Below are 12,063 nucleotides of genomic sequence, written 5' to 3' on the forward strand. Positions count from 1 at the left end.
GTTATCCTCTATAAATATAATTTATCTTCTCTTAAATCATCCATCCATATGGGGTTAGTTTGACAGCTCAGATCACGTTACCGACATAAATCTATGTGGAGGCATTTTTTTGCTGGGTAGTTTTCATCATCAGATCTTCCTACCTGTATGAGTCTGAACACACATGACACTGTACCTTTAATGATCTTAAAAACGGTCTTCGTAAAAGCAAAACACTGAGGAAGTAGCACAGATCGACGGATCTATAAATTTAGCCTCAACAAAGTAGCATGTCCAGAAAAGCACTATATTAATATAAACCATTTAATAACATTGTACTCCAATGTGGGGGAAAAAAAGTACTACATACCCTCTGATGTTGCTTAAATACGAATTTAAAATATGGGAAACAATCTTTCTATGATGTTCTGCACCAAAAAGTTATTGAATTAAAAAAATAAAACAAACACAGTGACATGTCTTTACTTTTCTGTGTATAGATCTTTTCCCCAACAGTCACCATCCTTTTTAAACATTTATTTCTATTTCCACCAGTCCCAAGTTTAACAATAATTATTCATCAGCATCTCATGGCCAACTAATGACTCCTCCCAGTCCAGATCATTAAAGTCCCTGCAAACAGATGGAATGTGTTCTCCCGAGGCGCCGCAGGAGAAATGACTTTCCTTTACACTAATGATCACAATGACAACAGTGTCTGGAGGAGGTGAAAATGTTGCAGCTGAAGGGGATGAAGAAGTAAAACAGGAGATTATACTCAGTGCGTGGTCATTTCTTCACACACATCACAGAAGTCTTCAGAAGGACTTGGATGTAATTAACAGGAGTTGAAGATGAGGATGTTAAAGTGTCTTATTATTCTCTTTAGTTTGTGCAAGAGACAAAAAAAACACTATGGTTCAGTTTACTGAGCGTCACAAACTTCAGTTTAAATCTGAATTCTCACCACAAGATTCAATGTACCCCGCTTACCACACAGAAAGGTACGGTTCTCAGTTGAAACACAAGACTGCACTGGGAAAACGCAGCCTTGGCCTTTCACATCCTGGTTTGTCCCTCCATCATTACTGACGACGCTCCCGAGATAAGTGAATTCCTTCACTGTCTCCAGCTCTGTTCCTCTGCAGCACACAGATTTGTCCTTCCCAGCTGTTTTGACCCGCATTTCTTTTGTTTTTGTTGCGTTTATTGCCGGTCCTACTCGGTTCGAGTTGTGTTCCAGTTTCACCATTTTCTCTCTCATCTGGCTGATAGTAGGGCTCAGATCTGCAAAGTCCAGGTCATCTAGCATGTCCATCAGCGTCCACTGGATCCCTGTCCTTCCTTCTTTTGTGGTCTTTTGTGGTCTCCCTCATTACCCAGTCTAGTGTGATCGTCAGAACCTGACCTTGAAAATGGCTTTTGTTTACATTTAAATGTTATTCCACTTTTTTAATTTTAAAGTGATTATACACTTGCACAAACATACTGATGGGTGTATTCAGTTTATGCCAATAAACCGTCCTGAAAGTTACACAGTGGACCTTTAATAACCTGAAGTAGACGCATGTCCTACCGGCATCTTTACAAACTTTGCAAAGAATGACTCATTTCACCCTCCAAGTGATCCAAATTATATTTAGCCACTTCACAACAAACATCAGTTCATGTAAAGCAGCCTTAATCACTGACTTCATTCACTTAAATGTATTCAGTTTCCTCTTAATCACGATCGGGTCCATCATCTTTCTTTGTTCTCTGAGCTGAGCTCATTTCCCCCACACCAGCGTGTCTTTGTTGTGCTGCCGTGTTTCCATGAGACACATTTAAATGTCCCTCTCATGTCCAGAGTGGAGAGGCCGATAAGACTGCGGCTCGCTCGCAGCGAGGCCGGCGAATTAACAGCTCAGTGCTCTCAGCCGTCGACAAGGACGGAGGATGCTGGCTGAAGTTAATTAGCAAAGGTGCCCTCATCTGTGAGATGTGACAAACTCATTAGGCGGCACTGACTGGGTCTGCGCTGAAAACACGCACATATTCATCATGAAAATGTGGAGAGGAGCCTTTGGTGTTGATCATCATTACAGGGCGAGTCCACAGCGGCATCAGGATGTGACAAACTGGAACAAACATGTCAGGGAGGTCCATTTCTCTGAGAGCAATTAATCTAAATAACTGTGGATGTTTCTGCGTTAAAGGTGGAAACACGCTGGCGGCACAGCAAACACCTTTCACTTGGTCCTTGTCACAGTTCTTACAAGTCTGCAGTGGGATTGACAGCTAGTACTGTCCGACAGGTGCACAAGTGTGGGTCGACCTCTACTGACGACACCCATTAGAACTCCCATTTTGAATTGGTTGGAGACATGTCAAGGTTCTGCAACCGGAAGTTTGCAAAATCCGCTTGTGTTTCAGTCTATTTTCGGATCAAACACAATAAAATAACCTCTTAATGGTCACTATGTTTGTTTGAGGGAGTGTTGTTGTAAACTTCCATAGCAACACAAAAGACGCACTGATGTATGTAGGGGAGTAATGTTTGGGACGGACAGACGTAAGACAGAGTATGAATGCTACTTAAGTAAAAGAAAAAGAAGAAAGTATAATCCCAGCAGATGCCACTGGTCCGCCACAGCCATCGTCGATGCTCAAGTAACAATAAAAAGTCTCCAACTCACCAAATCAAAGGGCATATTTTTCATTTTTGCTCAGTTGCTACTTCTGTTTCTGCCTCTGACAGAAAGAATGCAGTAAAGCTGCTGGAGTCGTGTGCTTTTTGTGTCGATTCTCCATTGATCTGTTTGGCCTAATCCTGCTGAACAGCTCAGGGTCGGAGTTGAAAGACTTCCTCTTCCTCCTCCTCCTCCTCCTCCTCCCATGTTATCACATAGAGTGAACTGACTTTCAACATCCCACGAGGAAAGTTCAGAAATGTTGCCGGTGTCACTGAGTGAGTGTGTGAGTCACACTATGACGTGATTACGTCCCTGCAGGACAAATATGACACGTGCAGTCGGGGGGAAACACTTCTAATTTACACCTTAACAGTGAAATTAAGTTTCAGTAAATCTGATCAGAAAACAAACATTTGCTTTTTATCTCTTGGCTCAGGGATGAAGCAGATGCAGCAGATGAGCTGTCAGAGTCCTGCAGCGATTAGCCACGTTTTAAATCAAACGGGCTCAGCGTCTCTCCAGATGAATATAAAACACTGTTTTTATTTGCTGTGGAGATAAAAGGCCAACACATGAAGGATTAGAGCAGGAGCACGCAGCTCTGTCCAATTTATAAGCGTCTATAAAACACACTTTTACAATCCAACGTCCTGCTCTAGACTACATAAATAAAGTCAGTACAGATGTGTTTGTTTGCTGTGTTCGGGTTCACTTGACAGTGTAAGATGATAAACTACCAATTCCATTAATTTATACATATATATATACAGTATATTGTATAGAATAACTATCACCAATGATTATAGCGAGTAAAGAGTTTCCAGTCCACGCTGCCTCTGTAACGACATAAACAACTGTTTAATGGAAACCTATTCATCATATATATACAGCGTCTGTTCTGTTATTTGTGCCTTTCGAGTGATTATTTAAAGCTGCGCAGAAACAACATTATAATTTGAGCACTACATCATGTGGCGTTGTGTGTCGAGGGTGAAAGGTGGTGCTTGTCGAGAAGAGCCAACGTCATCTGTAACCGCAGCTCTGCACAGGCTTTCATGTCTCTGTATCTAATCTGTAAATCTAAAATCACAGATTACATACAATTTTTTTGACATATTTTGAAGCCAATGTGGAAGTGTATGAAACCTGCATTATTGTGAGTGGCCATCAGGGGGCGACTACACCGGTTTGAGAGTCGATTCTTCTCCAAAATTAGAGGATAATTAGTCAGATTTCAGTCCACAGATCTGGACCTTTCCGAAAATTGTGGCTGCCTATAGATTATCTGGCCAAATAATCCTGTAGTGTGAGGGATTAACAGACACGATTTTAACATCATCGGACGAGTCGTCCGGATTTTCAAATCGTAAGTAATAATCATGTTTGATATTTACGCCTGACCAAACAAATGCTGCTAAGTTGATTCTGTCTTCTGACTTTATCTACAGTTTATCAGCACAAGACTCCGCACACAATGTCAGTCTGTGTTTTCTAAGGATTAAAACAATGAAAATCTTTTTTTAAATCCTCTCACGTGGGGCAGGCTTAACTTGATTTATAACATCACAACATCATATTTCTGATCTGTTCCCGTCCAGTTTACTTGCTGTGGACAAGCAGCATTTGCTACATTAACAACACAAGTTACACTGTTGCCTTAGATTTGTTAAGAAATGTTCAATTCTTGTACTCAAAAGAGACTTTTGAGGGAAGAAAATGTACCTGTAAATGAATGTAGACACTGACCCAAAATAAATAAACTAACTTCCTCAAAAAGGTTCCTGTCTTATAAATATCCTCTTTAGCCAAAACTCAATGCATCATATTTAAGCGTTATTTTATTTTATGATAAATCTTGGGTTTTTTCGTTATGCAAACGGATCACCGTAAAAAACATGTTGTTAAATGTAGTGGAATTTAAATAAAACAAACTATTAAACTATTAAATTATTCATACTCTGCTTCTTTATCTTCTTTCCTCATCGCTGCCTTGGTATTTGACAGCAAATGTGTTATTTAAAAACATGTCATATTAAAGGTTTTTGATCAATATTAGACTGAGGGAGCTTTTACACTGTCTGTCTGTGTGGTGAATGATAATCACTGTCCACTAGAGGGCAGACTGTCACTGTGCTGAGCTCAACTATTTACTTTTTAAATATCAGTTAATTTGTATATATTTCAAAAACCTAATCCAAATTTTTTAAAACCTTTTTTAATTTGTTTACTGAAAACTTCACTTTATACATAATTGTTTTTTCATTTTAGTCCTTTTCCCCTTTTTTTAAACAGTTTGTTATGGATTGTAATTTTATTGTACTGGCTTCTATACGCAATTCTGTGTTGTTTATTTGAAATGTTCCTGTATAGTGTGTGTGTGTGTGTTTTATATTTGTAATAACTAGATATATACTTTCAAAATAAAAGTTTTGATATGGAATGATAAATATCTCACATTATAAAAGTATTTGTGATGCAAAATGATTCTAAAAACATACAGAAATAACTCATAACTTGATATCATAGAAATGAATTGTGGGCGGGCCGCGAGTTCGGGACCTCTGCAGTAGATCTTCGAGGCCCATGAGGTTTATATTCTTTCATATTTTCACGGACATCGAGTATCATCATTGCATTGTGAAATTAATGGTATCGCTTATTGTGACCTGAGAGACATGTGGGTGAAAGAGTTTGTCCTCTCAGGACGCAGGAGCAGAGACGCTGACTCTCTCTCATTAACTACTTCTGGGAACATTTAGTTTTCATGGTGATGTGGCTGAGCTGAAACATCTCATTACACACATACACACACACACACACACACACAGACAGGCAGACAGACAGACATCAGCAGAGACATGTGGTTAAAAATGGTCTAAAAACAACATGAACATTTTCTCCACTTCATCAACATCAACTAATAATAACATGAAATGTGTGATGACTAATACAGAGATGTAGACGTGAACTGCATGACTTGAAGTTAATTAACTACAAAAAATAGAACCAGCACCTGCCTGACTCCTGACAGTGTTGTGGTCCTTCCTGCGCTGACAGACAGGGGGCAGCACTGCTCCGCTAATGCTGTGCTGAAGCTTCACAGCCTGGAGACAGAAAACTGGGACATTATGTTCTGAGACACACACCAAACAATACCGTCAGTGAGAATTCATGTTGTGAACAGAAATACAGTTTATACAAATATTTAATCTCATGTACTTTCATTAATGCTGTTTATTAATAAAGTGAATGATGTACAGTATAAAACACCGGTTTACACTGTTCCTCTAATTACCTGGAAATTCTCCAGGTAAACAAAGGTGTTTTTGTGTGAAACGGAAGTTGTAAAACTCTTCTTTTTTCCCCCGTAAAGGGCCATTCCAGATTGTTATCACCCTTCGAGGGCCGTACTAAATGATTGAGCTCATGTGTTTCATCTGCACCTGTTTTTGTGTCTCTCTTCATTAACATGGTCTCCGCCTCTGGGCAGAAGAAAGTATAATTATTATTTAAAATGTTTTCTCTTTTCTCTCCATACTAAGTTTTTTAATTATATTTTCATTACCAGCTTATCTGCGTTTACATCCCCCATGTTGTTATGTATCTTGTGTTATGTCTGAGTCTGTTTTTTCTTCACTGGTTTTGTTTTTTTATTGACTTTATCCTCATCTCATGTTTTTATGACGTTCCCTCAGTTTTGTCTCAGTTGCTTTTGTTTTATCGGCTCGACGTGCAGACATCATGGTGGCTGATGAATGAATGAATGAGTGTTTTTCCCTTATTTCAGGCACTTGCATCACTTATATCTCCTGGTATGAAAAGTGCTGTATATCAGTGGTTCTTAAACCTTTTACACCAAGAACCACCTAAGAAAATATCACACGTACCACAGTTTGAGAACCATGGCTGTATAAGTAAAGCCTGGTTGATTGATTGAAGTCAAAAGGTGTCTCAGATTCTTTTTATGTTTAATAATTAATCTGGACTTTTCAGATTTAGTCTTCTATTATAAGTTATTGTTATTATTATTCAGTTGTTTCTCTTGGTTTTAGACTGGCCTCATGTTTTTTGGAGTTTATTTGTTTTCGCGTCTTGTTCTTTATGTCCGTGTGTGTGTTTGTTTTTTCTGTGTTTTCTTTCCTCCTGATTTACTTTGTTGTTTTCGCTCCTGTTTCCTTGTCTTGTTTTACTTTGTGTGTCTGTTTAATTTCCCTCCTCTGCGACTGTCTCCATTTGTCAGTGGATTTGTTCTTCATTATCTGCTCAAGGCTTGTTTTGTTTTGTTCTGTGTTGTTTTTCCGCCGGATTACTACGTCTGTTTTTTAATAACGTCTTGTGTCCATCATAGCCTTGAATTTGGCTCCTACCTTTTCACTTTATTCAGGTCAGAATAACATAAACACAAATTGAGTCGCCTGAATTATAATCTAATGAACGTGAGGACATGCGGATGACACAGTGTAATCTGATTTTGTTTTTCCTGCTGTGTCATCCTCAGTGGAGAGATTACTGATGAGCATCATCCAAGTCAGGCTGGGCTATGTTGAGGCAGAGTGCGTCCACGGCTTGTTCTCACAGCAGATTAAAGGCCTGTGGATTATAGGATTAGGCACAGTCATATACACCTGTGTACACTCGCAGCTTTAGTGTGGGTGAGACAAACACAGTGAGAGGAGAAGCAGGTCACACTCTGCTGCAGCATGAGTCAGCAACTTTAATAATACTGACTTAATAAAGACGATGAGGTCTGATAATTAACATCTGGGACATTTATCGCACCAGGAACCAATCCAATAGTTTTTGTAGCCTTAGAATAAGCCTTTTATTATACAGTGTTGTGACTTTGTTACTGTACTCAAGCACAAAATTCACATATGTATACTTTACTTTATGTATACTTTAGTAACTTTTACTCCATTACATTTCCTCGGTCTTTGTTACTCCTTACTCCCAAATAAATTATAAATAATATAAATGGTCTGTATTTATATAGCTTTTCTAGTCTTGATGATCACTCATATCCATTCACACACTGCAACATGGGGTTAAGTGTCCTGCTCAAGGACACAGGTATATGATACTTAAATGTCATATACTTTAAGTAACTTTTTAGTAATATTATTTAAAAAAAAGTGACATTTGGTGTTTGAATGTGTGACCTCATTAAAAACACATTCAACTGAAAGAGAGGGATGAACTGATGAAGTCTTCCATTCACAGTTTATGCACCTGCCAGAGAAGATTATGAATGATAGAACAGAACGTACTGTTTCGTGTGTGTGTGTGTGCGTGTGTGTGTGTGTGTGTGTGTGTGTGTGTGTGTCCAGCTCCATGTGCCGTCCTGAAACAAGGCAGCGCCACACAGAAGAAGTGGGTCAGCACGTCTGACACACAGCATCAGTTTGTCTGGGATGAGCCACGTGTGAAGTTACTGTCTTTAAAGGAATAGTTTCACATTTTGCGTTTTCTTGATTAGACTGAAATGTGACGACAATGTAAACCTTGTGTTTGTCTGTCAGTGGAAGTGATCGCCTTGTCTGTTCTGATCATCAATAGACTCCTTTCCCAACATACTGATGTCGCCTCTTGGCCATTCAGGTCTCTCCTGAAGAACAGATGTAATCTCAATGGACTTGCTGGTAAAATAAAGGCTTAAATGAATGATGTTCCACTTGCTGTGGGCCAAAATCGGGATGGTGAACAAACATGAATGTGAATTCTGAAACGTTTCCTGCACACATCTTTAGTATTATCAGTCCAATGCAGCTTTCAACGACATGGTCCCTGCACGACTCGCCTCTACATGGTTTGTTATGGTTTTTCTTTACAAGATCCTCAGCGGCAGGGTTTGTGATGCCGCTCCGTGTCGCTAAATACACCAAACTCCTCTGTTAAATATTAAGATGTCCGTCATTTCCTTTGCTAAATGTTGGAGATTAACAATCGTCTTTTTAATTGATCTACAGTTCGGCATTTGCTACTGCGCTCATGCCTCTTCAGTGACGACTCTCTCTGACCAATCAGTGGCCAGCAGTCACTTGACCGTAGTTTGACCGTAGTTTGAATGCAGCAAACTTCTTATATCTAAAATATACACACATACTGCTTTATTGTACAGCTTTTTGGTACGACCACGTTGTTTTTCAAAGTGCATCACAAACAAAACTGGATAGAATCCCCACAGCTACAAAAGGTGTCTTCTGCCAGAACCTTCAATTCAATACTTCTGTTTGTCTATGACTTTGTTTTTGTTTTCTTTATTATAAAGCTGATAAAGCACAGAGATCTGTATGTGGACAAGGTTGTTTTTCCCACTCGAGTCAGGCAAGAATAGCCTGATATACACTCCACATTGACAAAAACATAGAAGACGGCATCATTCACGTCCTTGCCTCCTTTCACCAAATGAGTCATTAAAAACATACTTGAAATACTTTGATGTCGCCATTAGAGAACACGGGCGCTTTGTTAAAAAGACGCATAAAAGGCATCAACTTTGATCAATACTTCTTTTATGAGCCCACAGAAAGAGGACAGAAAAAATCCATTAGCACATTAAGAGCTTTATTTATTTTCCAGAGCGAGAAAAGAAACAAGTTACAAAGTCTCACATATTAAATAACACATGTCTGAAAGTACAGGACCTAATGGACGGAAACTGCAACATGGGATTATTTGATTGTGAGTCACACTGTACAGTCCCCATCTGTATCTATAGGTAGATAGATGAATTTTGTAACAAAGTAACAAAGTGTTTATATGTATATGTATATATATATGTATATATATATATATATATATATATATATGCATATATATAGATAGATAGATAGATAGATAGATAGATAGATAGAGAGAGAGAGAGAGAGAGAGTGAGTGGGTATCATCAAGCCTATTTTTAAGTCTTGATGAGCTGCTTTGTGCTACAGTTTTCACCCATTCAATTCTAACTTAGTAAAGCTGACTTTTGATACTCAAGTACAGTAAATGTGATAAACTTTAAGACTTTTACATAAGTAATATTATTAAAAAAAAACTTTAACTTCTACCAAAGTCATTTTCTGATAAGATACTTTTACTCAAGTGTCACCTTTTAGGTACATTATAAAGACGGCGTATCACAGTATAGCGAGAGCCATTTGACAGGCTGCTGCAGACAGTGAGTGTGTGTGTGTGTGAGTGTGTGAGCAGCAGTCAGCATACATTAACACATAGCGGGAGTGTTTGCTGGCCTCTTGTACACTGACACCAGTGAAGTGCATGCGGGCTGAGCCCCTCCCTTGTTCTATACATTCAGGAACATGTTGTTCTTTGGCAGTCGGCCTAAAAACACAGAAACATACTGTACACTGGCCTCAGACTGTAGCACGTCCCACATCCAACTCTCTGACTGCTCCTGAAAACCTTTTTGCATTTGGGAACAATCCATTTGATCGACACAAACCTGGTCTTATGTCACTGACAGACAGTTCTTATAGACAGGTTTCCTCTGCAGGGAGACACACTGTCCTCTCTTATGATCTCTAAGATCACAGCCTGCGCTCTGAGACAAAAATGTTTTCTGCAAACCACACAAACTGAAATGCTTCATTTTTTTGTACATTGTGTTCTTGTGTTGTTGTTGTTGTGTCTTTGAATGTTTGTTTCACACACGTCTAAATCAACAGTGTGACAAATGTAGTTGGAACAAAGCAGAATTGTGGATTCTCGTAAAGTGTTTAGGTTTAGGACAGAAAGTCACTAGATTTGTCGCTATAGCCACTTTTTGAAAAAAGAAAAGAGTCATCAGGGCTGTGTGAAGTCGCTAAATGTTCACACGCAGACGGCACGGAACGTAAATGTAAACAAACAGACATTAGTTCCCTTTCTTTCCCATTTCTGTTATTATATCTAATGTTTACAACGTCGTCTTCTCTGTTTCCTGGCGTTACAGTTTTCCTGAAACTACGAAGTCTTTATGGGGATATTTTTGAAAACGGCAAAGAAAAAGATCGTTTTTGTTGTTATTTCATAAGACCAAAGAAACTGCATATTTGTTTGGTGTATTGGTCCGATTTTGATCTGAATATGGAGTACCGGGCTGGGAAAAAAAGAGACACTGATGAAATCTAATATCATCCAAAACCTGAACTAAAATATTGCATAAATGGTTAATTAAGCACAGGCTGTGAAGAGATATGAACATGACCAACAGCTAGAGTGGGATTTTTTTCTGCTTTTCCATCAGTGATTGTATCTCGTACCTGGTGCTTCGAAGCAAGCTGGGCCGATACTGAAATGTGACGTCGTCAGACTGCCGGCGACTGATTGGTCAGAGAGTGTCGTCACTGGAAGAGTCACGAGCGCGACGTCCGAGACAAGAATCAAAGCAAAGAATGCTGAACTGTAGATCAGTTTGAAAAGACTCAAAAACCCTGAAAATATTATGTTAATCTCCAACATTTAGCAAAGGAAATGTTTAAAAGCATTTAATAGAGGAGTCTGGTGTATTTAGCGACAGCACTGCTGTGTTCTCGCGACATCACACTATGTTTTAACTGTAGGTTGACTCCGTTGATTGCAAGAATAACTCATTTTCCCCCTAGACTTTGATTTAAACTGAGCTTCTTTCTGTTTCTAACTTGATTTACGTCCGTAAATGTTCTCGTGAGGGGTTAATGGTCTCGACGGCTAGTGTTCTTCAATCGAACAGGATGTCACTTTTGTAAATGATGTTCCCCATTTAGAGAAAATAGATGATAAAACATCTGTGTAAATGACAGCTCGTAAATGTCCAAGAGGCGACGTCTGTCACTGAATTTCAGTGCTTTAAAATAAGAGCTTGTTTTACAACCGTAAGCCTACATGGAATTTTTACTCCAGTATTGCAGTGCAGTTTACTTCATTAATGAAGTATTTTAATTCAGGTTAATTATTGCGACCAAGACTGTCCATTTCTGCCACCGTCCTCATAAATAAGTCAAGTCATGATCGTTTTCTGTGCTTCACATATCTGTGAACCACAGTCCTGTAGACCATGTTTCACATGCACCACTGTCGTTATCAATCGTGTGGTGCCAGCTCTGCTTCCTTTTAAAAAACTAAATGGGACGTGGTTGATTTATTGCATGTCGTGCCGAAAACATTAAGAGATAAAGTGGAACCCCTTTTAACCCCGTGACCTCCACTCACACGGTGGATTTTAGAGACTGCGCTCTCTAAATGAGAAGCATCCAATCGACTGAGGGATTCAAAGCCCTGGCTTCTTAATGCTCGTGTCACAGCTGTTTCCAGCAGGTTCCCCCGTCACCCTCCGCCTTTTAGCTCCATTTCACTGACAATATCTGGCGCTCCCTCCCCTCCATCCCCCCTCCCTGCTCCTCCTCCTCCCCCTGAGAACACTCTGTACCCATGTGAACATAATGAACAC

This window comes from Solea senegalensis, linkage group LG11 (genome assembly GCF_019176455.1).
Source record: "Solea senegalensis isolate Sse05_10M linkage group LG11, IFAPA_SoseM_1, whole genome shotgun sequence".
NCBI lineage: Eukaryota > Metazoa > Chordata > Actinopteri > Pleuronectiformes > Soleidae > Solea > Solea senegalensis.